The 24997-nt window shown below is 42.9% G+C and overlaps 1 long non-coding RNA gene across 2 annotated transcripts in view; it reads left to right on the forward strand.

The window, feature by feature from the left end:
* Window positions 1-24785, forward strand: part of LOC130291252 (uncharacterized) — a 200850-nt gene extending 176065 nt beyond the window's left edge. The window contains exon 9 of one of the 2 annotated variants that reach the window (XR_008847846.1): window positions 24715-24778. This is a non-coding gene — a long non-coding RNA (uncharacterized LOC130291252). Of the gene's footprint in view, window positions 1-24714 lie in introns of both variants that reach the window. The other variant, XR_008847845.1, reaches the window with a different exon arrangement.
* The last annotated feature ends 212 nt before the right edge of the window (window positions 24786-24997 follow it).

The following is a 24997-nucleotide window of genomic DNA, read 5'->3' on the forward strand; positions in this document are numbered from 1 at the left end:
TCGGCTGCTGAGCAGAGATCGTGGAGGTCCCAGCAGAGGGACCCCCACAATCAGACATGTTATCCCCTATCCTTTGGATAGGAGATAAGATGTCTAGCAGCGGAGTACCCCTTTAAGCTGGTTGTCTTCTATGGGATCCTGCTGTAGACTGAATGAACATATTGATACTTTTGGCGGACTTCTGTGCGGACTGCAATGCCGTCATTGGTGACGGCGCATGTCTGTGTGGTCCTAGTGCCGATGGATTTCGTGGCACCCCCATAATATCTCTGTAGTGTAAATGGGCCCTAACAGCGTTTCATGCTTTCCGATCCACATGCAGTAAGCACCCGCTCAGCCAAGACAGGTCACAACCCCTTTATATTAGAGCAACCCAGGAAAACTACAACTGTTGTGTCATGATCCATCACACGTGTGATGCAGAAAGTAAAATGCAGACACAGATACAGTGATCCCTCAACTTACAATGGCCTCAACATACAATAGTCAGAATGGACATTTCACTGGTAAAACCCCTGTATTCCTAAAGTGCATGCACTGACTGGTGTCTGGTAGCGCCCCCTACAGTACAGGGAGGTATTACATGTTCTGTACTACTCTTTACCTATATTAATGAAGTGTATGCACTGACTAGTGTCTGGTAGCGCCCCCTACAGTACAGGGAGGTACTACATGTTCTGTACTACTCTTTACCTGTATTACTGAAGTGTATGCACTGACTGGTGTCTGGTAGCGCCCCCTACAGTACAGGGAGGTATTACATGTTCTGTACTACTCTTTACCTATATTACTGAAGTGTATGCACTGACTGGTGTCTGGTAGCGCCCCCTACAGTACAGGGAGGTATTACATGTTCTGTACTCTTTACCTGTATTACTGAAGTGAATGCACTGACTGGTGTCTGGTAGCGCCCCCTACAGTACAGGGAGGTATTACATGTTCTATACTACTATTTACCTATATTACTGAAGTGTATGCACTGACTGGTGTCTGGTAGCGCCCCCTACAGTACAGGATGGTATTACATGTTCTGTACTCTTTACCTGTATTACTGAAGTGTATGCACTGACTGGTGTCTGGTAGCGCCCCCTACAGTACAGGGAGGTATTACATGTTCTGTACTACTCTTTACCTATATTACTGAAGTGTATGCACTGACTAGTGTCTGGTAGCGCTCCCTACAGTACAGGGAGGTACTACATGTTCTGTACTACTCTTAACCTGTATTACTGAAGTGTATGCACTGACTGGTGTCTGGTAGCGCCCCCTACAGTACAGGGAGGTATTACATGTTCTGTACTACTCTTTACCTATATTACTGAAGTGTATGCACTGACTGGTGTCTGGTAGCGCCCCCTACAGTACAGGGAGGTATTACATGTTCTGTACTACTCTTTACCTATATTACTGAAGTGTATGCACTGACTGGTGTCTGGTAGCGCCCCCTACAGTACAGGGAGGTATTACATGTTCTGTACTACTCTTTACCTATATTACTGAAGTGTATGCACTGACTGGTGTCTGGTAGCGCCCCCTACAGTACAGGGAGGTATTACATGTTCTGTACTACTCTTTACCTGTATTACTGAAGTGTATGCACTGACTGGTGTCTGGTAGTGCCCCCTACAGTACAGGGAGGTATTACATGTTCTGTACTCTTTACCTGTACCAGGGTTAGCTGCTCCTTTGGACACCAGGTGAGGGCAGCTCCATTTTCCTTTTATTAGGACATTGCGTGTTCTGTACAGGACCCTGAAGAAGCTTCTTTCCTCTACATAGACCAGTGTTTCCCAAATAGGGTGCCTCCAGCTGTTGCAAAACTACAACTCTCAGCATACCTGGACAGCCTTCGGCTGTCCGGGCATGCTGGGAGTTGTAGTTTTGCAACAGCCGGAGGCACCCTGGTTGGAAATCACTGAAATAGACAGTGATTACAGCTCCCAGCAGATCTTTCTTACTTTTATATGTAAGGATTTGCTTTATCTGTATTAGTTATCTACTTATTTATCTTTAATCCTCACTTTTTCCTATTTTTGGATGACATTTTGGTGTCTTCAGAACCAATTGCCAGGTTTCCATGGAGTTATGGTCTCAACATACAATGGTTTCAACATACAATGGTCGTCCTGAACTAATTAAAGGGGTACTCCGGTGCTTAGACATCTTATGCCCTATCCAAAGGATAGGGGATAAGATGCCTGATCGCCGGGGTCCCTCCGCTGGGGACCCCCGTGATCTTGCACGCCGCACGCCGTTTATAATCAGTCCTCGGAGCGTGTTCGCTCCGGGTCTGATTACCGGCGACCACAGGGCCGGCGGCGTGTGACGTCACGCCTCTGCCCCCATGTGACGTCACGCTCCGCCCCTCAATGCAAGCCTATGGGAGGGGGCGTGACGGCTGTCACGCCCCCTCCCAAAGGCTTGCATTGAGGGGGGCAGAGCGTGACCTCACATAGGGCGGAGCCTTGAAGTCACAACGCTCCGGCCTGTGATCGACAGTAATCAGACCCGGAGCGAACACGCTCCGAGGACTGATTATAAACGGCGTGCGGCGTGCAAGATCAGCCGTTGGACCCCCGCGATCAGGCATCTTATCTAGAGATGAACGAACTTACAGTAAATTCGTTTCGTCACGAACTTCTCGGCTCGGCGGTTGCTCACTTTTCCTGCATAAATTATTTCAGCTTTCAGGTGCTCCCGTGGGCTGGAAAAGGTGGATACAGTCCTAGGAGACTCTTTCCTAGGACTGTATCCACCTTGTCCAGCCCACCGGAGCACCTGAAAGCTGAACTAATTTATGCAGGAAAAGTCATCAACTGCCGAGCTGAGAAGTTCGTGACGAATTGACTTTACTGTAAGTTCACTCATCTCTAATCTTATCCCCTATCCTTTGGATAGGGGATAAGATGTCTAAGCGCCGGAGTACGCCTTTAATATTGTAACTTGAGGGACCACTGTATGTATATATATACACAGCCTCTGGCATATTGATAAAGCTGTTGAATAAAATACAACAAAAAAAACTCCGTAGTTGGTCAAATCCCTCTACTGGAGTTAATAGAGAGATTTGTACCTGATTATAAGAGCGCACACTGTGCTTCCATCCAGTGCAGCCGAATTCTGCCGCACAAGCTGTGAAGACCGTCAGTCCCTCCTGCAGATCTGGAAGAAGAACTCGCGTTTTTCTCGAAGGCTATAAATCAAATCTTAGGAGAATATGGTGCCTGTTGGAGATAATTCACACAACTGTTTGATGTCATCCCTTGAGCATATATTTAACACATAGTTAGCCCCGATGCTGTTGGGGTTTAAAGCCGCCTGTCTCTTTTGTGTGGCATGATACCTTTCCCTCCACCGAGACTCCTTGGCAGAAGGCAGTGGAGCAGGAATTCTATTTAATTAAGAAGATGGCGGCCCCTTTTTGCTGGGAGAGTCATTTAGAACGGAGCGGAGATGGGAATCGGCACCGCAGAACGGAGCTAATTACACCCAACGAAATTCATTCCTTCTTCATTGTTCTATTAACAACCAAGACTGCACTGGCTGTCTATGGATTTCAGCTCCACCTGTCACTCCGGCCCCGATGGGGAGATTATTGTGTGTTAGATGTCAGGAGCATCAAATGTCATTAACTCCAGGGGTAGAGGTCAATTTTACAGTCAATATGCAGATCTACTGCAGACCTCGAGATGGACCGTCCCCCGGAGGCAAAGATCCGCATAGCCGGCAATAAATACTCTCATTTGGCCATTAGCACTTGTGAAATATCACAGGCCTCAGCGCCCGGGATCGGACTTTTCTAAATGGCCCAGAACTTCTCGGTCGATTTTACAGCTAAGATGACTCAGAGAATGCAAATGACTACCCCATAAGGAGAAAAACACTTTCGGATTCAGATGCGTTTTCATTGTTATTCTCCTGCCAGTTATTCGTATGCCGCTAGAACACAGTGTGAATGAAGCGTGTGTACACGTAGAAAAAGGAGCTCGTAAGTGAAGGGTAATGGGAGTCAGGGCCGGGACAAGGTATTGTGGTGCCGAGGCAGATAGGACAAAAATACACATGCAAACTATATATATACATCTCTCTCTCTCAGTATACAAAGAAGACCAACATTACCAATAATACCAGTATATAAGGAGGAATATTATCAATATATATATTACCATCATACTGTTACAAATCCTGTATACTGAGACCAATATTACCAATAATACTAGTATATAAGGAGGAATATTATCACCATACATACTGTATTACCATTATACTGTTACTGATCAAATCCTGTATACTGAGACCAATATTACCAATAATACCAGTATATAAGGAGGAATATTATCACTATATATATTACCATCATACTGTTACAAATCCTGTATACTGAGACCAATATTACCAATAATACTAGTATATAAGGAGGAATATTATCACCATACATACTGTATTACCATTATACTGTTACTGATCAAATCCTGTATACTGAGACCAATATTACCAATAATACTAGTATATAAGGAGGAATATTATCACCATACATACTTTATTACCATTATACTGTTACTGATCAAATCCTGTATACTGAGACCAATATTACCAATAATGCTAGTATATAAGGAGGAATATTATCACCATACATACTTTATTACCATTATACTGTTACTGATCAAATCCTGTATACTGAGACCAATATTACCAATAATACTAGTATACAAGGAGGAATATTATCACCATACATACTGTATTACCATTATATTGTTACTGATCAAATCCTGTATACTGAGACAAATATTACCAATAATACTAGTATACAAGGAGGAATATTATCACCATACATTCTGTATTACCATTATACCATTACTGATCAAATCCTGTATACTGAGACCAATATTACCAATAATACAAGTATTGAAGGAGGAATATTATCACAATACATATTACCGCCATACTTTACTGGCCAAATCCTGTATACTGAGACCAATAATACCAGTATACAAGAAGGAATATTATCACCACACATATTACCATTATACTGTTATGACCAAATCCTGTATACTGAGACCAATATTACCAATAATACCAGTATACATGGAGGAATATGATCACCATACATATTACCATCAGACTGTTACTGACCAAATCCTGTATACCGAGACCAATATAACCAGTAACACCAGTATACAAGGAGGAATATTATTATCATACATATTACCGCCATACTGTTACTGATCAAATCCTGTATACTGAGACCAATATTACCATTTATACATATACCATACATATTACCATCATCCTGTTGATATCCAGTATATGAATGCTCCCTAGCCGGCCCCGTAAGTAGTCCCCTGGGTGGAGAGCTATACTCACCTAGTCCCCTCTTCTCCAGCTGTAATCATGCCCCCTCAGCGTAACTGACATCCCAGGCATGGCTCGTATCATCGCTCTGCTCTTTTTGCTAAGGGAGCAGAGTGGTGACGAGGGCTGTCAATCATGCTGACGGGATGCCATAACAGACGGAGAAAATAGGACTAGGTAAAAAACGCTCCCCACCCATGGGACTACTTATGGGCCGGCAGGGGACACTTTTAAAACTATATATCCTCAGCATCCCTACGGGCAGGAATTAGAGATGAGCGAACTTACAGTAAATTCGATTCGTCACGAACTTCTCGGCTCGGCAGTTGATGACTTTTCCTGCATAAATTAGTTCAGCTTTCAGGTGCTCCGGTGGGCTGGAAAAGGTGGATACAGTCCTAGGAGACTCTTTCCTAGGACTGTATCCACCTTTTCCAGCCCACCGGAGCACCTGAAGGCTGAACTAATTTACGCAGGAAAAGTCATCAACTGCCGAGCCGAGAAGTTCGTGACGAATCGAATTTACTGTAAGTTTGCTCATCTCTAGCAGGAATGTTCCCCCGGGGATGGTGTGGAAGAAGATTTTACCATATATAATGCTCTGCAACGCGTTATATATGGTAAAATCTTATGACAGGTTCCCTTTTTAATGATATGGACAGAAAATACAACAGTTGCCCATAGTAACCAAGATGGCTGCTCCGTTTTCTAACCTGGAATGGAAAAAAAAAAATCTAATTTCTGATGTTATTACTTGCCATAGGCAATTTCTCTGTGTGTATTTGTCTTCACCGTTTACTATACTAGACCTACTGTTTCTAGGCTGAAATGATGAATTGGTCAAAGTAGAAACTTTTTTGAACATTAAAAAAATATATAATTTGTATTTTTTTGTAAATTTTTTTTTTTTTTTACAAAAATCTGAATATTATCTAATAACTATATAATACTATGTAAAATGATTATATCTTAAAATATCCACTTTGGTATTGACCTTAGTAATTTACCCCCACTTTAACCCTATAATGAGCCAGGAAAGGCTGTCCAGGCATGCTGGGAGTTGTAGTTTTGCAACAGCTGGAGATACACTGTTTAGAAAACACTGGTCTAGATCAGTGGTCTCCAAACTGCAACCCTTCAGGTGTTGCAAAACTGCTACTCCCAGCATGCCCGGACAGCCGACGGCTGTCCGGGCATGCTGGGAGTTGTAGTTTTGCCAAAGTTGGAGGCACCCTTCTTGGGAAACACTGGTCTGTGGTATCAGAATATATAATATTTAAAGGGGTATTCCAGGAAAAAACTTTTTTTTTATATATCAACTGGCTCCAGAAAGTTAAACAGATTTGTAAATTACTTTGATTAAAAAATCTTAATCCTTTCAGTACTTATGAGCTTCTGAAGTTAAGGTTGTTCTTTTCTGTCTAAGTAATCTCTGATGACACCTGTCTCGGGAAACGCCCAGTTTAGAAGCAAATCCCCATAGCAAACCTCTTCTAAACTGGGCGCTTCCCGAGACACGTGTCATCAGAGAGCACTTAGACAGAAAAGAACAACCTTAACTTCAGAAGCTCATAAGTACTGAAAGGATTAAGATTTTTTAATAGAAGTAATTTACAAATCTGTTTAACTTTCTGGAGCCAGTTGATATATATATATATATATATATATATATATAAAAATTCCTGGATAACCCCTTTAAACACCTCCCATAAGGCTATGTTCACAAATTTCCTTTTTTTGCTTCTTTTTTCTGTTTTTGCTGTAATTTCCCCCAAATCATGACAAAAATCGAGATATTGGCCCTGATTTACTATTGTAAACCTGATATGTTTTGTTGGGTTGTGCGACAGATTCTGGCACAATGCGACAAATTCTGTATCACTGCACCAGAATTCTCTCATTGTGCCAGAAATGAAAAAAACCCGACCAACTCTCCATTTTAATGAGGAGGGGCGTGACCATCCTGGAAAGGGGGCGTGGTCACATAAAAGGGGGAGTGTCCCCAACATTTTCACACAAAAAAACTACATATTGACTAAGGTTTCCACATAAAATGTGATGGATTTGAGCTGAGGAAAACCCCACAGATCAGAGCATGTGTAAAAAAATCAAAATGTAGGGGAAAAAGTTCAAAATATAGGGAAAGCTTAGTAAATACCGTGGAAAAAAATTGTAGGGAATTAAAACCCACAAAGAAAACTACACAACACTCTTAGTTAATCAGGGCCACTCTAAAAAACACGCTATGAGTAGGAAAATGCACGGAAACTGCACATAAAGTGAACTGACCTCAACTCGTCTAATAAGTTTACCTGGGTGACCTCTAGCACTAGAAGCCTGATGAGATGACCAGGTGCAGTGATCAAACACCCCACCCAAAGCCAGAGGATTTATGGGAAAAGTAGGCTGCATTACAGAACCTACATCATTGTGCACTTGTAAACCAGAATGGAGCCTATCCCATGCCTGCTACATCAGCAAAAAGAGGTAAGCATAAGGTATACACAAGAACCTTTACATTATTCTCTGATAAAAGCCTATGCTGTACTATATAAGCAAAAATTTAAAAAAATTATTCCAAAACACGCTATGAGTAGGAAAATGCACAGAAACTGCACATAAAGTGAACTGACCTAAACTCGCTTATATGTCTAATAAGTTCACCTGGGTGACCTCTAGCACTAGAAGCCTGATGAGATGACCAGGTGTAGTGATCAAACACCACACCCAAAGACAGAGGATTTATGGGAAAAGTAGGCTGCATTACAGAACCTACATCATTGTGCACTTGCAAACCAGAATGGAGCCTATCCCATGCCTGCTACATCAGCAAAAAGAGGTAAGCATAAGATATACACAAGAACCTTTACATTATTCTCTGATAAAAAGCCTATGCTGTACTATATAAGCAAAAATAAAAATTACAAAATCGCACATTCAGTCATATATAATCTCTATGTATTCTCTATATAACTATGGCTAGTAGCACATGACAGTGTTATGGCTGAATTTCCCAGCCAGAGGCCTAGTTTGTAGCTTCTGGGCCCCAATGCAAAATCTGCAACAGGGCCCCATGTTCCAATTATAATACTGGCCTTTTATGGGGCAGATGTGCTTTGGGGCACGACTGCTACCTCTGCATGCCCTGTAGCTACGCCCCTGGTAACGGCCCGATTGAGGGTTTACTATGACCTGAACTGACAGCATCTTAGCTGCATCTATGATGTAAGTCCGGACATTCATCCCTAATACGGGTGCAGACGGACATATTACGGTTGTATTAAACCAGCAAAATACTGACCAGAATACTACTGTGTGAAAGTGGCCTTACCCCGCGACAGGAATCTCATAACACAAGTCATCCTGGCTTTAGGCAGTGTATCCCTAGCAACCGGTCTGTCTCAAATGACGGAAAACTGCGATGGCATTGTGCTGATTATAGAGAACGGCATAGGCGGCAGTCATTGCCTACTGTAATCCCACAAAGGATAGAAAGGCCCTTTTTTTATGGGCCGATTATAAGGCAAATGTGTTCCTAGGTGTTCTTAGGGATTCTCTCCCGATAACCGGCCTGTGTAATAGGGCCGGCGATCAGCTTGTCAGTGAGCTGATTGGATCTTATGTACAGCCATATAAATTGTTGCTACTGTCCATAAATTGTTTTGTGTAAACATGGGATGTGGGGCCCACAGTGATAACTTTAAAGGGGTACTCCGCTGCTCAGCGTTTGGAACAAACTGTTCCGAACGCTGGAGCCGGCGCCGGGAGCTCATGGCGGCACGCCCCACCCCCTCAATGCAAGTCTATGGTAGGAGGCATGACAGTGTCTCTCAATTACTTTTCCTTTACTGCAAAAGCCACAATACAGGGCTCCCTCAACTTACAATGGCCTCAGGTTACAATATTTTCGGTCTTTTCTGGACCATTGTAACTTGAAACCAGACTCACCATACAATGTACAGACTGTCCAGATCTGTGATACCTGTCAATGGCCGGAAGATCTGACCGATCAGAATGGGCATTTCACTGATAATACCCCTCTATTACTGAAGTGCATGCACTGACTGGTGTCTGGTAGCGCCCCCTAAAGTACAGGGAGGTATTACATGTTCTGTACTACTCTTTACCTGTATTACTGAAGTGTATGCACTGACTGGTGTCTGGTAGCGCCCCCTACAGTACAGGGAGGTATTACATGTTCTGTACTACTCTTTACCTGTATTACTGAAGTGTATGCACTGACTGGTGTCTGGTAGCGCCCACTACAGTACAGGGAGGTATTACATGTTCTGTACTCTTTACCTGTATTACTGAAGTACATGCACTGACTGGTGTCTGGTAGCGCCCCCTACAGTACAGGGAGGTATTACATGTTCTGTACTACCCTTTACCTGTATTACTGAAGTGTATGCACTGACTGGTGTCTGGTAGCGCCCCCTACAGTACAGGGAGATATTACATGTTCTGTACTCTTTACCTGTATTACTGAAGTGTATGCACTGACTGGTGTCTGGTAGCGCCCCCTACAGTACAGGGAGGTATTACATGTTCTGTACTACTCTTTACCTGTATTACTGAAGTGTATGCACTGACTGGTGTCTGGTAGCGCCCCCTACAGTACAGGGTGGTATTACATGTTCTGTACTCTTTACCTGTACCAGGGTTATCTGCTCCTTTGGACACCAGGTGAGGTCGGCTTCATGTTACTATTTTAGGACACTGTGTGTACTGTACAGGACCCTGAAGAAGCTCCTGTCCTCTACATAGACAGTGATTACAGCTCCCAGCAGATCTTTATTACTTTTATATGTAAGGATTTGCTTTATCTCTATTAGTTATCTACTTATTTTTGTTTAAGCCTCATTTTTTTATGGATACAGGATAACTTTCAATTGTGGGCATACCCCTTTAAAGAACAATGTCATTCGCTCCTTTGCTCGACCGTATGTACAGTATAAGTGTATTCTGGGAGGGAGGCAGTAACTGTTCTCAGTTTACTCTCTTGATCTTTAAGCTCTGAAGCCGACTCAGGAAGCGACAGTGATGCCTGTAATCCCTTTGTGATTGACATATTTTGATGCGTTACATAATGTATAAATTCCCGCTGAAACTTATTCTACGCTACATTTCATAAAAATGCAAATCCGCACATCCCAAATGCAATTTTAAATATTTGGAGGACATTTACATTGGATTCTAATCATCTGTAGGACATGTTGAAATAATCCTTTGAAGCTCTTTGATAGCTAAACTAACACTAGTGACATATATTTAAAGGGATTCGCAGGTGATATTTTCATCTGTTTATTTTTCCATAAAAGGGACTAAAGGGTCCTATAAGGAGGGGGGGGGGACAATGGCTGGGTCCATCCAACAGAATGAAAATGAAGCTGTAACATTACGTTTCACTGTAGGCTGTAAATTGAGATGCTATTTTTTTTTATTCAGTGTTCAGTGTTTCCAAACTTTTTTCACCTAGCGGCATCCCTCTCACAAAACATTAACCTCTGGGCGCCGCTACCATTTAAAGGGTACCTTTCATCAAAAAATGTTTTAATATACTGTAGATTAATGTATGCAGAATAACTTTCCAATTGCATGTTATTAAAAAATATACTTCTTTCTATTTAATTTTCCACTTTGAAAAAATGACCACTAGAGGTCTCCCTACCAGTCCTGGCCGCAAGCCCTTATTATAGATTTCAGACTCATGCTGGAGTCCTAAATCTCAGTCTGCAGCCTTTTTTATTTTATAGATTTCAGACTCATGCTGGAGTCCTAAATCTCAGAAAAGCTCATCACTGCTCCCTGCCTGTCAATCAGACAGGCAGGAGCCAGCACTGTGCTCATAGCACAGCTGGGCATACTCCTGACTCTGCCTTACTGCATGCCCTCATTCATTTTACTATCTGAGCTCCGATCTTTCTTCTCTCTGCACATGCAGTTGTAAACAGAGAGGAGAAGATTCAGAGCTGCCAGCTGAGCTTGTCTGTGTCCTGGCTGCAGTCTGAGATTTAGGATGAGTCTGAAATCTATAAAAAGGGCTTGCAGCCAGGAATGGTAGGGAGACCTCTAGTGGTCATTTTTTCAAAGTGGAAAATTAAATAGAAAGAAGCATATTTTTTTAATAACATGCTATTTGAAAGTTATTCTGCATACATTATTCTATAATATATCAAAAGTTTTTTTGATGAAAGGTACCCTTTAAATTTTCTACACAAGACAAAAATTGGTAAAAAAAAAAGTAATGCACAATACCTGTACATCACTGGCTCATAGGTGACGTCTTCTCTGATCGGAGTCATTCACTTTCCCCTTTTTTCTCCATCTGGCCCAGACCGCCAGGGCGATTCCTTCTAGCCAAAACTCATCTCTGCAGAACCTACCAGTCAAACATCTTGGGCTCACCACTTTTCTGGCACCCTCCTACCCACACAATAAAGTGGGTTGGTACACTGGGGCAAAAAAGTATTTAGTCAGCCACCAATTGTGCAAGTTCTCCCACTTAAAAGATGAGACCTCCTGACGAAGTGGGGAGACCCACGAAACGACGTCCGTTGAGGGTGCACTGTGTCCCTGGATAGCCTGTGGGAACATGCCTATTACAGGTAGTGTTTTATGGTTAATAATCTTTTTTGTATTAGCGGCGATTTTGTATTGAGATACACACTACCGTACTGATAATCTGATTGAACCAATAACATAACTTATGCATTGTTCCTTATATTTACCATCTTGATAATCAGGACCAGGTCACTAGTGCTTTTCTGGGGTATATGTTTTTTAGGGGTGGGTTTGTCTGTCCTTTTGTTACTAATTATCTAATAAAGTTTATACTATTTTTTCATGAATTTTGTATTATTGGTGTTTAATTCATGGTGACAATTGTAGGAGTAGTACCATAGGTGGTTATTTGTTACCATTTCTATTGGTTTAACATTTCAGAGGAAGAGTGTAGGTTATATAAAAGATGAGAGAGGCCTGAAATTTTCATCATAGGTATACCTCAACTATGAGAGACAGAATGAGAAAAAAATCCATAAAATCACATTGACTGATTTTTAAAGAATTTATTTGCAAATTATGGTGGAAATATGTATTTAGTCACCTACAAACAAGCAAGATTTCTGTCTCTCACAGACCTGTAACTTCTTCTTTAAGAGTCTCCTCTGTCCTCCACTCGTTATCTGTATTAATGGCTCCTGTTTGAACTTGTTATCAGTATAAAAGACACCTGTCCACAACCTCAAACAGTCACACTCCAAACTCCACTATGGCCAAGACCAAAGAGCTGTGGAAGGACACCAGAAACAAAATTGTAGGCACCAGGCTGGGAAGACTGAATCTATAATAGGCAAGCAGCTTGGTGTGAAGAAATCAACTGTAGGAACAATTATTAGAAAATGGACATACAAGACCACTGATAATCTCCCTCGATCTGGGGCTCCACGCAAGATCTCACCCTGTGGCATCAAAATGATCACAAGAACGGTGAGCAAAAATCCCAGAACCAAACGGGGGGACCTAGTGAATGACCTGCAGAGAGCTGGGACCAAAGTAACAAAGGCTACCATCAGTAACACACTACGCCGCCAGGGACTCAAATCATGCAGTGCCAGACGTGTCCCCCTGCTTAAGCCAGTACATGTCCGGGCCCTGTCTGAACTTTGCTAGAGAGCATTTGGATGATCCAGAAGAGTATTGGGAGAATGTCATATGGTCAGATGAAACCAAAGTAGAACTTTTTGGTAAAAACTCAACTCATCGTGTTTGGAGAAGAAAGAATGCTGAGTTGCATCCAAAGAACACCTGGGGAGATTTAGCAAAACCTGTGCAGAGGAAGAGTGGTGCAGTTGCCCATAGCAACAAATCAGATTGCTTCTTTCATTTTTAAAAGGGCCTCTGAAAATTGAAAGAAGCAATCTGATTGGTTGCTATGGGCAACTGCACCACTCTTCCTCTACTCAGGTTTTGATGAATCTCCCCTACCATACCTACTGGAAGCATGGGGGTGGAAACATCCTGCTTTGGGGCTGTTTTTCTGCTAAGGGACCAGGACGACCGATCCGTGTAAAGGAAAGAATGAATGGGGCCATGTATGGTGAGATTTTAAGTGAAAACCTCTTTCCATTAGCAAGGGCACTGAAAATTAAATGTGGCTGGGTCTTTCAGCATGACAATGATCCCAAACACACTGCCCAGGCAATGAAGGAGTGGCTTCATAAGAAGCATTTCAAGGTCCTGGAGTGGCCTAGCCAGTCTCCAGATCTCAACCCCATAGAAAACTTTTTGAAGGTGTTGAAAGTCCGTGTTGCCCAGCGACAGCCCCAAATCATCACTGCTCTAGAGGAGATCTGTATGGAGGAATGGACAAAATACCAGCAACAGTGTGTGAAAACCTTGTGAAGACTTACAGAAAACGTTTGACCTCTGTCATTGCCAACAAAGGGTAAAAGGGGATATAACAAAGTATTGGGATGAACTTTTTTTATTGACCAAATACTTATTTTACACCATAATTTGCAAATACATTCTTTAAAAATCAGACAATGTGATTTTATGGATTTTTTTTCTCATTATGTCTCTCATAGTTGAGGTTATAACCTATGATGAAAATTACAGCCTCTCATCTTTTTAAGTGGAAGAACTTGCACAATTGGTGGCTGACTAAATACTTTTTTGCCCCACTGTAAGTGAGTCTGGGGAGGTTGGTCCCCCCCCCCCCCCCCATTATGTACGTAGGTTGCTGCAGTAGGTAGTTCCCCAGTAGATAGGAGCTCCAGTATATAGCTTCTCTTAGCAAGCTAGTAAGTAGTTGGTATGTACCCTGTAGGTAGGTTCCCCTGTATGTAGTTTGCTCATGTAAATTTGTTCTCTCCCATATGTGGTTTGCCACTTGTAGGTAGGATTTGACTCCCCCCATATAGTTTTCCCCTGTAGGTAGGACCATTCTGTATGTAGATTGCACCCTGTAGGTAGTTTTTTCTCTGTATGTAGTTTACCTCCTTTATGGTGGACCCCCTGTAGTCATCCTCCCTTGCTTCTGGATGAAGTGAGGCAGTGGTGCCTATGCTTATGCACTGGCAGGCTCTCACGTCCTGGTGACATGTGAGTGAATACATTAGCATATTCATTAGAGGGACGGGCAGAGCAGGGAATATGGAGGAAGCAGGGGAGCACCACAAGCTGGCTCCCTGCCTCCATTGTGCACAGCAGCACATCAGCAGGAGGAGGTTAAACCTACATAACTCTGCCAATAATACACCTACTAAGGTAGGTAACCCCTCTTTTTAAAGCTGTTCACCTACACTATAACCCAGAGTATTGTGTTCAGTGCAGGTGAACAGCCTGTCAATGATGTATGCCATGTAAGAGTTATCAGATAAGACACATGCAGTCATACATTTGTCATTGGAAATGGGGTTTGGATGAATGTAGAGTATTTCAGGTAGCTCCAAAAGTCAAAGGAAATTCTGCAGCTGCTAAACTCTATAAAACTTTTCTCATTCATATTTTATTTTACAATTGCTTCAGGGAAAGGCAGAAGTATTTTATACTGACAAAGCGAAGTGTCAACCAATAGGATGGCTTCACACGTGGAATCATTTATATGTGTTATTTGCAGATTTGCCACAGACGTGTTGCAGATTTAAAGGGGTATTCCAGTTTTTTTTTACTTTTACGTAATGTGCCCCTAATGCCTAGTTCTGTATGGTGTAAATGTACTTGTCTTACCTATCAGGGGTGCATCTTCCCCTTTTTATACCCCCAGAGGTTCAGCATTCCTCTGCACTATACATATTGGTTGTCTCAAGCATTTTCAAGCTTCCTGTGGGGCTCAAGACAACGCATCACAAGTCAGCTGATCACAGGGGGCTTGGCTTCTTCTCCTCTCGTCTGACAAGCCATCCCCCTGATGATGTGTGCGGCCCACCTCTACATGTGTGTGGCCCATCTCTGAAGACTGTGAGATCATGTGACAGTGGGGGACATGTTCAGCATTGGCACAGTGGGATGTAGAGATGGGCCGCACACATCATCAGGGGGCTGGCTTGTCAGACAAGAGAAGAAGCCAAGCCCCATGTGATCTGCTGAATTTAAACACATTTTTTCGAGTTGCACAGAAAGCCGGGAAAGGCTCAAGACAATCCCTCCCTGACATGTACTGTAATATAAGGGAATTTACAACATACAGAACTGAGCACCAGAGGCACATTACTTAAAGTGTACTTGTCATATCACAGATAAAAATAATGCTTCTATGTGTTACTCACTAGGACATGCAGATGCTTAACATGTCCTTTTATGTGTCTAGCTTCTGTATTTGGCTCACAAATCCCTCTATGCTGCTGCTCATTCATTCTGACATCCACTTCTCAGGAAGGGGTGTGTCCAAGGCAAGCACTGAGCTCGCCCTCATTCACCATGCATTCACTTCCTCCTTGAGTCTGCTGTGCAGGGTCTCCTCATCCAATCACTGCAGGCTGCTCTGTAACCCCCTCCTCTCTGTTTTCTTGTTGCATTCTGATAGGACAGGAGTGAGCACAGATGATTTCTAGTCCCGCCCTCACTTCCTGGACTTTGTTCCAGCCTGTGCTTTACCTGGGACAAAGATGATACTGCAGCCAGACAGGATTAAGTTCTGGAAGGTATGGGGACCCCTAGTGGTCTTTTTTCTAAGCCATAATTTATATTAAAAAAAGAGATACATTTCCCTATGATGTATATTAGAAAGGTTAAGGCTTTGCCAAGATGTACAACATCTGACAGTGCCCATTCAAAAGTACAAAAAACTTGAAATACCCCTTTAACCCTGCTTAAAGATCTGCATGTAAGACAATACGACTATGTAAAATTTAAGGAGTTACCGTACATTGACTTTTTATGTGTAATTGCGGAGGAAGCTGCCATAGAGAGAACTAAGTCGCTTTGTTGTAATAGATTCCTTTAGAAAAGCTTTTGTGGATGATGAGTCGGCTTTATAAATAAAGAATAAAGGCAATAGTGGAGAGATTGGGGAGAATTCCTTTCCTGTGACCATTATGCGATGTTTATTACACATTACCGTAACCAGTCCAATTACATGTTGAATGAGAAGTGATAATTAAGATGTCAGGTTTATTATTATGTATTAGTGCAAAATGGTGTACGGGAAAGAACCCGCTCTGTCTGGGCAAGATAAGGAGCCCGCGTTGCGGTCTGGTTAATATAAAGATTTTATTTAGAACAGGTATACAATAGTAGCTTATTCAGAACATGACGTAGATATTAACATCAACCTTAAAGAGTACCTCTCATGATCTTGTTACATTTTATAATCCTCCCAGTTCACTGCCCCCATCACGATAAACCACCCCCTGCCTTTATTTTTATTATGTCTTAGTTTTCTACCTTGACATTGCTCTGTATTTTCTGCTCAGTCAGATTCACAGACTGGGAAGGGGCGTTCCCCAGCAGGCGTGACATCATCTGAAGCCATACAGGGGAGAACTTCCTCCCTCACCCTGCTACACACAGCCCAGAGCAGTTCAGTGTGAGATGAGCTGTGATTAGCTAAGGCTGCACACACACCCCCTTAGTATTTCCTGATTTTAGACTTCTGCCAAGTCAGCAGGAGTCCAAAGTCTGTGCAAAAGATAAAGGGAAATGTGCTCTGGACAAGTAGGGAGACACCTAGTGGCAGCTTTTTTTAAATACAAATAAGACATAGAAAAAATTCTTTTTTTTTTAAACAAAATACATTAGAAAGAGTTTTTATTTACCATAAGGGGTGCAAAAAATAGTTTTAATGAGAGTGCCCATTTAATAATGTACATCAGTGGTCTCGAACTGGTGGCCCTCCAGATGTTGCAAAACTTCAACTCCCAGCATGCTGGGAGTTGAAGTTTTGCAACACATTGAGAGCCACAGTTTGAGACCATTGATGTACAAATAAAAGGGGCAGCATAATACATTGTGCAGCGTTTAGCATAGACTTCTTTTAGCCAGACATATAAGGAAAGTTTTTCTGGAATATGTTGGCTGCTATACCTTTAGCTTGACTGTAAACTGTATAATAAACCTTTTACTTTCATTTCATGGCAGACATACACAACTTCTTAAAGGGGTTTGTCACACAATGGACATTTATCAGCTATGCATAGGATAGGTCAGAAATTATTTTTTATTGGGGACGCCACTGCTTTTTGATGAGGGCCATCATAGCCTCCAAATCACTGCTCCCAATCTCCACCGCATTCCCCTTCCTGGTGTTGGGGCCAACTGCTGGCCGAGGCAGGACAATGCTGCAGCCAATGATTGGTTGAGCAGCAATATAATGCGTTAGGCCCAAGCACCAGGAACAGAAGTTCACCAGAGATCGGGTCGGCAGGAGACATTTCCGCTCAGCCAGTTACTAGCTGCAGCAGGAAGTGGACCGTTCTGAGCCCCTGCATCAGGAAGTGGAACGTGGTAGAGATCTGGATCAGCATTACCGGAGGCTATGGCTATGGGGAGGTATGGCCATGTTTAAAAAAAACTATTATATACATTTCCACCAGACAACCCATTTAAATGTGTAATAACACTGGCTGTCACTAGATGGCAGAATTTGGCATTACCTATAGCTGTTGCCTTTCCTGGGCCCTAACAATGGCTCCCAGTGCTAAAATTCCCCAAGAAAGTATAGCAGAGCAGAATAGGATGACCAGACAGTAATTACCAAGACAATCACACAATATCAATATCACTAAGACCTACAAGCAAGCTTTGTCATATGACTGAGACCTACCACCAACTTCTGTCATATGACTAAGACCTGCCACCATCCTTTGTCATATGACTAAGACCCACTACCAACCTCTGTCATATGACTAAGACCTACCACCCACCTCAGTCATATGAATAAGACCTGCCACCCACCTCTGTCATATCACTAAGACCTACCACCAACCTCTGTCATATGACCAAGACCCACCACCAACCTCTGTCATATCAATAATACCTACCACCAACCTCTGTCATATCACTAAGACCTACAGCCAACCTCTGTCATATCACTAACACCTACAACCAACCTCTGTCATATCACTAAGACCTACCACCAACCTCTGTCATATGACTAAGACCTACCACCAACCTCTGTGATATGACTAAGACCTACCACCAACCTCTGTCATATCACTAAGACCTACAACCAACCTCTGTCATATGACTAAGACATACCACCAACCTCTGTCATATGACTAAGACCTACCACCAACCTCTGTCATATCACTAAGACCTACAACCAACCTCTGTCATATCACTAAGACATACCACCAACCTCTGTCATATGACTAAGACATACCACCAACCTCTGTCATATGACTAAGACCTACCACCAACCTCTGTCATATGACTAAGACCTACCACCAACCTCTGTCATATGACTAAGACCTACCAACAACCTCTGTCATATGACTAAGACCTACCAACAACCTCTGTCATATCACTAAGACCTACCACCAACCTCTGTCATATCACTAAGACCTACCACCAACCTCTGTCATATCACTAAGACCTGCCACCAACCTCCATCATATACAGTAACTAAGACCTACCACCAACCTCTGTCATATGACTAAGACCTTCCACCATCCTCTGTCATATCACTAAGACCTACCACCAACCTCTGTCGTATCACTAAGACCTACCACCAACCTCTGTCATATCACTAAGACCTACCACCAACCTCTGTCATATCACTAAGACCTGCCACCAACCTCCATCATATACAGTAACTAAGACCTACCACCAACTTCTGTCATATCAATGTGATGTCCCAGTACGGGGTGTACACCATAATGTGTTGTAAAATGTGTTGTATCTTTAAGAGTTATACCATGTGATATGTCATGTGATTGTTACCCAGGAGGTATCAGTGACCAGGTGACCCCGAGATTGACCTATAGGCTCCCTGCTAGTCTCCCCCATATAAGCCCTGGGTGGAGCTTCTCTCTCTTCTCTCTCTCTTCTGCTGAGGTCCAGTGCAGTCTTGTCTAGTGTGTGTCCAGAGTGTTGGAGACCTCAAAGTCCAGTCCTGCAGCCACCATCAAGTCAAGTAAGATAAAGTCACAGCTTTATGAGTCAAGTCAGTCCCTGTCATCTGTCAAGTCAGCGTGGTCTGCATTCAATTGTCCAGTCCTACTACAAGTCCCAACAAGCCCTTAAGATCTCTGTGTCACTGGTCACCTCCTTGGGCCCTGGCTGAACTGTATAGCCTTTACCATCTGTCTACCCTCAGTAAAGCTACCGTTGTTAGCTTGATGTCGGAGTCTTTATTGCCCCCGTGCCTAGCCCAGGATCCAGCAGTATACCTTCGGGTGGTTTTAGGCTAAACCACGCCCTGGCGTCATGAATACAAGGGGTTAATAACATCTGCCCTCATCACACCCCGCTACCACATCAATAAGACCTAATACCAACCTCTGACTGCATGGCCAGCAACGGACTATAACAGTCCGACAATATGATCTCTATAGGAAGTCACTCTGTGGAGCCACTTGTGGAGCCACTGGAGCATCAGCGTCACTGTTCTATTATTTATCAGGTTTGGACCTCCACCTGTCGGACATTGGTGGCGCATTATAGACTTATATGAGTGATGTCTATGCTGACATGTAAACATTGTTTAAGAAATGTTCCAATACAATGTCTGTAGAAGACCCCATGTCCCACACCACGTGTCAGTACCGTACTTTAGATGGGATTTGGAGAATTGCCCGATCTTCATTACTCTATAAGCCATGACATAAAACTGCCAAAGGTAAAGAGCAATGTGATAACTCACCGGAGTAAACTAGGAAAACATTCAGACTGCAGTGTCCTATGTGACCATGTATACACAGCCATAAGTATACCGTACGTGTATATAAATAATGCGCTGTGATCGAGAGGGAAAAGCTTATAACACACTTCAGAGGGTATTTCATTATAGACTGGTGAAGTTTTATCACCACCTCCTGCTATAGTAATCCCAGACCATATAACTCATCACTGAGCCCAAATTCTTACTTCTCTACCAACACAGACACATTATCAGGAAGGTAAGTCCATATAACTTACAGCCCTTCAATTATTCCCTGTTGTCACAATCAGCCTTGGGCAGTGTTTCCCAATCAGGGTGCCTCCAGCTGTTGCAATCTACAACTCCCAGCATGCCCGGACATTTTGTGCCTGTCCTCCCGATGAATGATGTCCAGCAATTTATCTAGACGACCCCTCTGGATCAAGCAGTGGGGAGGCGACGTAGCATCTAAGAACAACTTCTGTTCTCTGGTTCTCTGCCTTTTCAGCCTCAAAGCATGTTTTGTTTTGTCCCCAGCTTCAACAGATTCTTAAGAACCTTAAAGGGGTACTCCGGTGGAAACCTTTATTTATTTATTTTCAAATCAACTGGTGCCAGAAAGTTAAACAGATTTGTAAATTACTTCTATTAAAAAATCTTAATCCTTTCAGTACTTATTAGCTGCTGAATACTACAGAGGAAATTCTTTTCATTTTGGAACACAGAGCTCTCTGCTGACATCATGACCACAGTGTTCTCTGCTGACATCTCTGTCCATTTTAGGAACTGTTCGGAGCAGCATGTGTTTTCTATGGGGATTTTCTCCTACTCCGGACAGTTCTTAAAATGGACAGAGATGTCAGCAGAGAGCACTGTGCTCATGATGTCAGCAGAGAGCTCAGTGTTCCAAAAAGAATTTCCTCTGTAGTATTCAGCAGCTAATAAGTACTGGAAGGATTAAGATTTTTTAATATAAGTAATTTAAAAATCTGTTTAACTTTCTGGCACCACCAGTTGATTTAAAAAAAGTTTTCCACCGGAGTACCCCTTTAATCAGAATAATTTTTCCTTTAGCTCCAAGAGCCTCTAGTCCACGTTCCATTTGGCCCAAAGGTTGTATCTCTCCTAGGTTTAAGAGGAATTTCAGGTCGGGAAAACAAAGATATTTCAAGTCCAAACAGGAACCGTCTGCCTCCTTTGCCAAAAAGAATTTCCCACCCAAGAAATCCAACCAATGACGCCATTTAGGTTGGGGGAAGATTGGCAAGATTGCAAAAGCTTGGTCCGTCACAAATTCAGACAGTCCCCAGATTTACAGTCTTATTTATGATTTCATCAACAAGGGTGCTTTAGAACAATTTCCCCTCTGCTATGAGGGGACAGGTGTTTACTCAATAGTATTCATTGTTTCAAAAGCCAACAGAAAGCTAAGGCTTGTAATAGATCTTACTTATGTCAACAAATACCTGCTCAAGAAATCGTTCAAAATGGAAACGATCAGGTCTGTTATGGCTATCCTTCAAAAGAACGACTATCTGTCAACCATCGATTTAAACGATGCGTACCTTCACGTTCCAATACTTCTTTCACACAGAAGGTTCCTCAGAATGGCTCTTCAAGTAGGGAAGAGGATAATTCATCTTCAATTTATATGTCTACCTTTTCAGGTTGTCCTCCACCCCAAGAGTATTTACAAAGGTGGCAGAAGTCCTCTTGGCTTTTCATCGTCTAAAAGGAATTTCCATTGTACCGTATTTAGACGATTGGCTAGTTGTAGCCCATTCTCTTGTCCTCCAAAAACATCTGGGCATCACGTTACGGCTTCTGGAAACTCATGGGTTCCTAGTCAATTCAGCCAAATCCCATCTTTGCCCATGTCAGAACAACCAGCTTTTGGGTTTCAGGATAGAATACACCTTGATGAAATTATTTCTGTCAACAGAACGGGTAGTAAAAATCAGAATACAATTGAAATACATTCTGAACCATCACAAAGTCCCCATCAGACGGGCTATGAGTACCCTTTGAAGTCTGGCTTCAACCCTGGAAGCAGTCCAGTGGGGTCATGCTCACATCAGAGCACTTCAGACCAACATTCTACAATCCTGGAAAAGAGAGCAGCAGTCTTTGGACTCACCAATGGTCATCTCTCGCCAGGATATGCACTGGTGGCTTACTCCGAGTCGTCTAACGATGGGCAAGAGTCTGGAGCCACATCTCAAAACAGTAGTAACCACAGATGCCTCAGCCATAGGCTGGGGTGCCCATTTGAATCAGCTTTGGGTTCAAGAGAAATGGCCCAGTTGGAGAAAATCCCTATCATCCAACATGAAAGAATTGTTAGCTGTAAGACTAGCCTTGATTTATTTTCAGAAACATCTTTTCCAGCGTCATATCCTGGTGCAGTCCGACAACATGGCTGTTGTTTATTACCTGAAAAAGTAAGGGGGCACCAGGAGCAAACAGATAATGAGATGGGCCGAATACAATTCTCTGAGTCTGTCAGCGGTACACAAACAGGGGACTTTGAATGCTCGGCAGGTCGATAATCTCCCAGTCAGAATGGTCACTTCACTAAGAAGTGTTTTTAGACTCTCTGTCAGAAATACGGGACTCCTCAATTAGACATCTTTGCGACAAGGGAGAATAGAAAGCTGATCAACTTCTGTTCTCTCAGCTGTCAGGGCAATCCATCAGCCATAGACGATCTCTCTATTCCCTGGCACAAGATGTTCATCTATGCGTTTCCTCCAGTCCTGCTTATTCAGAGAACTCTGATCAAAGTCAGAGAAGAGAAAGTGAAAGCCATTCTGGTTCTCCCATTCTGGCCTCGAAGGGCCTGGTTCAGTATCGTGTGGCAGCTTTCGAGAGGGGAATTTTGGACTCTGCCTCATTGCCAGGATCTTCTGTCCCAGAGTGGGACGTGGCAACCTCACCTACTCAAGCTTCAGCTCACTGCATGGAGAGTGAATTGAGCGGTCTTTCTCAACAAGGTCTTTCTGAAGAAGTTCTTCACACGTTGTCTCAAGCTTTGAAGACAGCCACAAGAAGAACATATGATAGAGTTTGGAGAATTTTTCAAGCTTCCCATCTCTTTTCCCGTGATCCCACTCTGTCTGCAGTTCTGCAGTTCTTACAGGAAGGACTAAAGAAAGGTCTTAAATACAATACCTTTAAAGTACATTTTTCTGCGATCAACACTTACCTAGCTGGAAGATTTTCTAATAATTCTCTCATCAGGAGGTTCTTCTCAGCTGTAAAGAAGATTTGTACAGTAGTTCACCCTCCAGTGCCTTCTTGAAACCTTCAACTTGTACTTTCTTATCTATCTAAATCTCCATTTGAACCATTAGAAGATACAGTTATAAAATTCCTCTCTTGGAAAACATTATTTCTAGTGGCAATTTGTTCAGAGAACCATATTTTCGAGATCTAGGTGACAGTCTAGTCCTGCATACCATGCCTGGATTTCTACCAAAGGTCTCAACATCCAGCAATTTGAACCAAGAGATTGTGCTTCCTGCATTTGCTCCGGATCAGTCTACTTTTACTTCTGTAGATGCACGCAGAGCAGTGCTTGAATATGTGAAGCGGTCCAGGGCCTGTAGAAAATCTGAGCACTTATTCTTACAGTTTCAAGGTCCCCGGAAAGGACTAGGAGCAACAAAAATGGATCACTCTCAAGATGGATCACTAATGTGATTTCTTTCTGCCATCAACAAGATGGTCAAGAGGTCCCACTAAACATTAGAGCTCATTCCACCAGAGCCACGGCAACTTCCTGGGCGGAATTCGGTTATGTCCCACTCCAAGAGATCTGTCAGGCAGCAACGTGGGCAACCTCTTCTACCTTCGTCAAACATTATCGTTTGGACATGGAGAGCCCAGCATTTGGCAAGCGGGTCTTGGAAAGTGCAGTTAGGTCTAAACCCCCTTAAGTATACTGCTTTGTAAATCCCATACTGTTTTGTGCTGCCGTAGGACCTCCAGGAAAGCCTTAAAGGACATCTGTAGTGCTCTGAACTTTATCCCCTATCCGAAGGATAGGGGATAAGTTTTAGATCGCAGGGGGGGGTCCGAGCGCCTGGGCCCCCCGAGATCTCCTGTATAGGGCCACGGCAATGTACAGAAAAGAGGGTGTTCCGTCCCCGCATGACATGGCAGCTGGCACGCTCCTCCATGAATCCCATAGAGATACATTGAGGGGCGTGCTGGCTGCCGCGTCATGCGGGGACAGAACGCCCCCTTTCCTGTAAATTGCCGCAGCCCCGTACAGGAGATCGCGGGGGGCCACAGCCCTCGGACCCCCGAGAGCTAAAACTTATCCCCTATCCTTCGCATAGGGGATAAAGTTCAGAGCACTACAGATGTCCTTTAAATGTGCTTACCTGAAAGTTTCATTTCCTGGAGGTACGTAGGCAGCACAAATTACCCTCCCATTAAAAAATGTATATTGCTGCAAACTAACTCAGTGTGTCTGTTCATTGGATCCTTATAAAAGGTGCTTAATTGTTAATTGAGATCCATTGCTTACTGTCTCTTCTGATTGTATCTAGGGGAAGGGAACGTTAACCCATACTGTTCTGTGCTGCCTAAGGACCTCCAGGAAATGAAAATTTCAGGTAAGCAAATTTAAGGCTATATCTTGATCCCATAGAGATGGAAGCAGCAGTATATAGATAAAGCTAAAGGGGAGTTGTATACCTTACTATAGTCTGGAGTGACAGGAGCACTACAGTTATGGAAATGGGATTATGACCTTTAAAGCTGTAATCCCATAAAAACATACACATGTGTTAAATATTAATTAATGTTATATACCTACTGAATATCCTGATC

Source organism: Hyla sarda, chromosome 9 (genome assembly GCF_029499605.1).
Source record: "Hyla sarda isolate aHylSar1 chromosome 9, aHylSar1.hap1, whole genome shotgun sequence".
NCBI lineage: Eukaryota > Metazoa > Chordata > Amphibia > Anura > Hylidae > Hyla > Hyla sarda.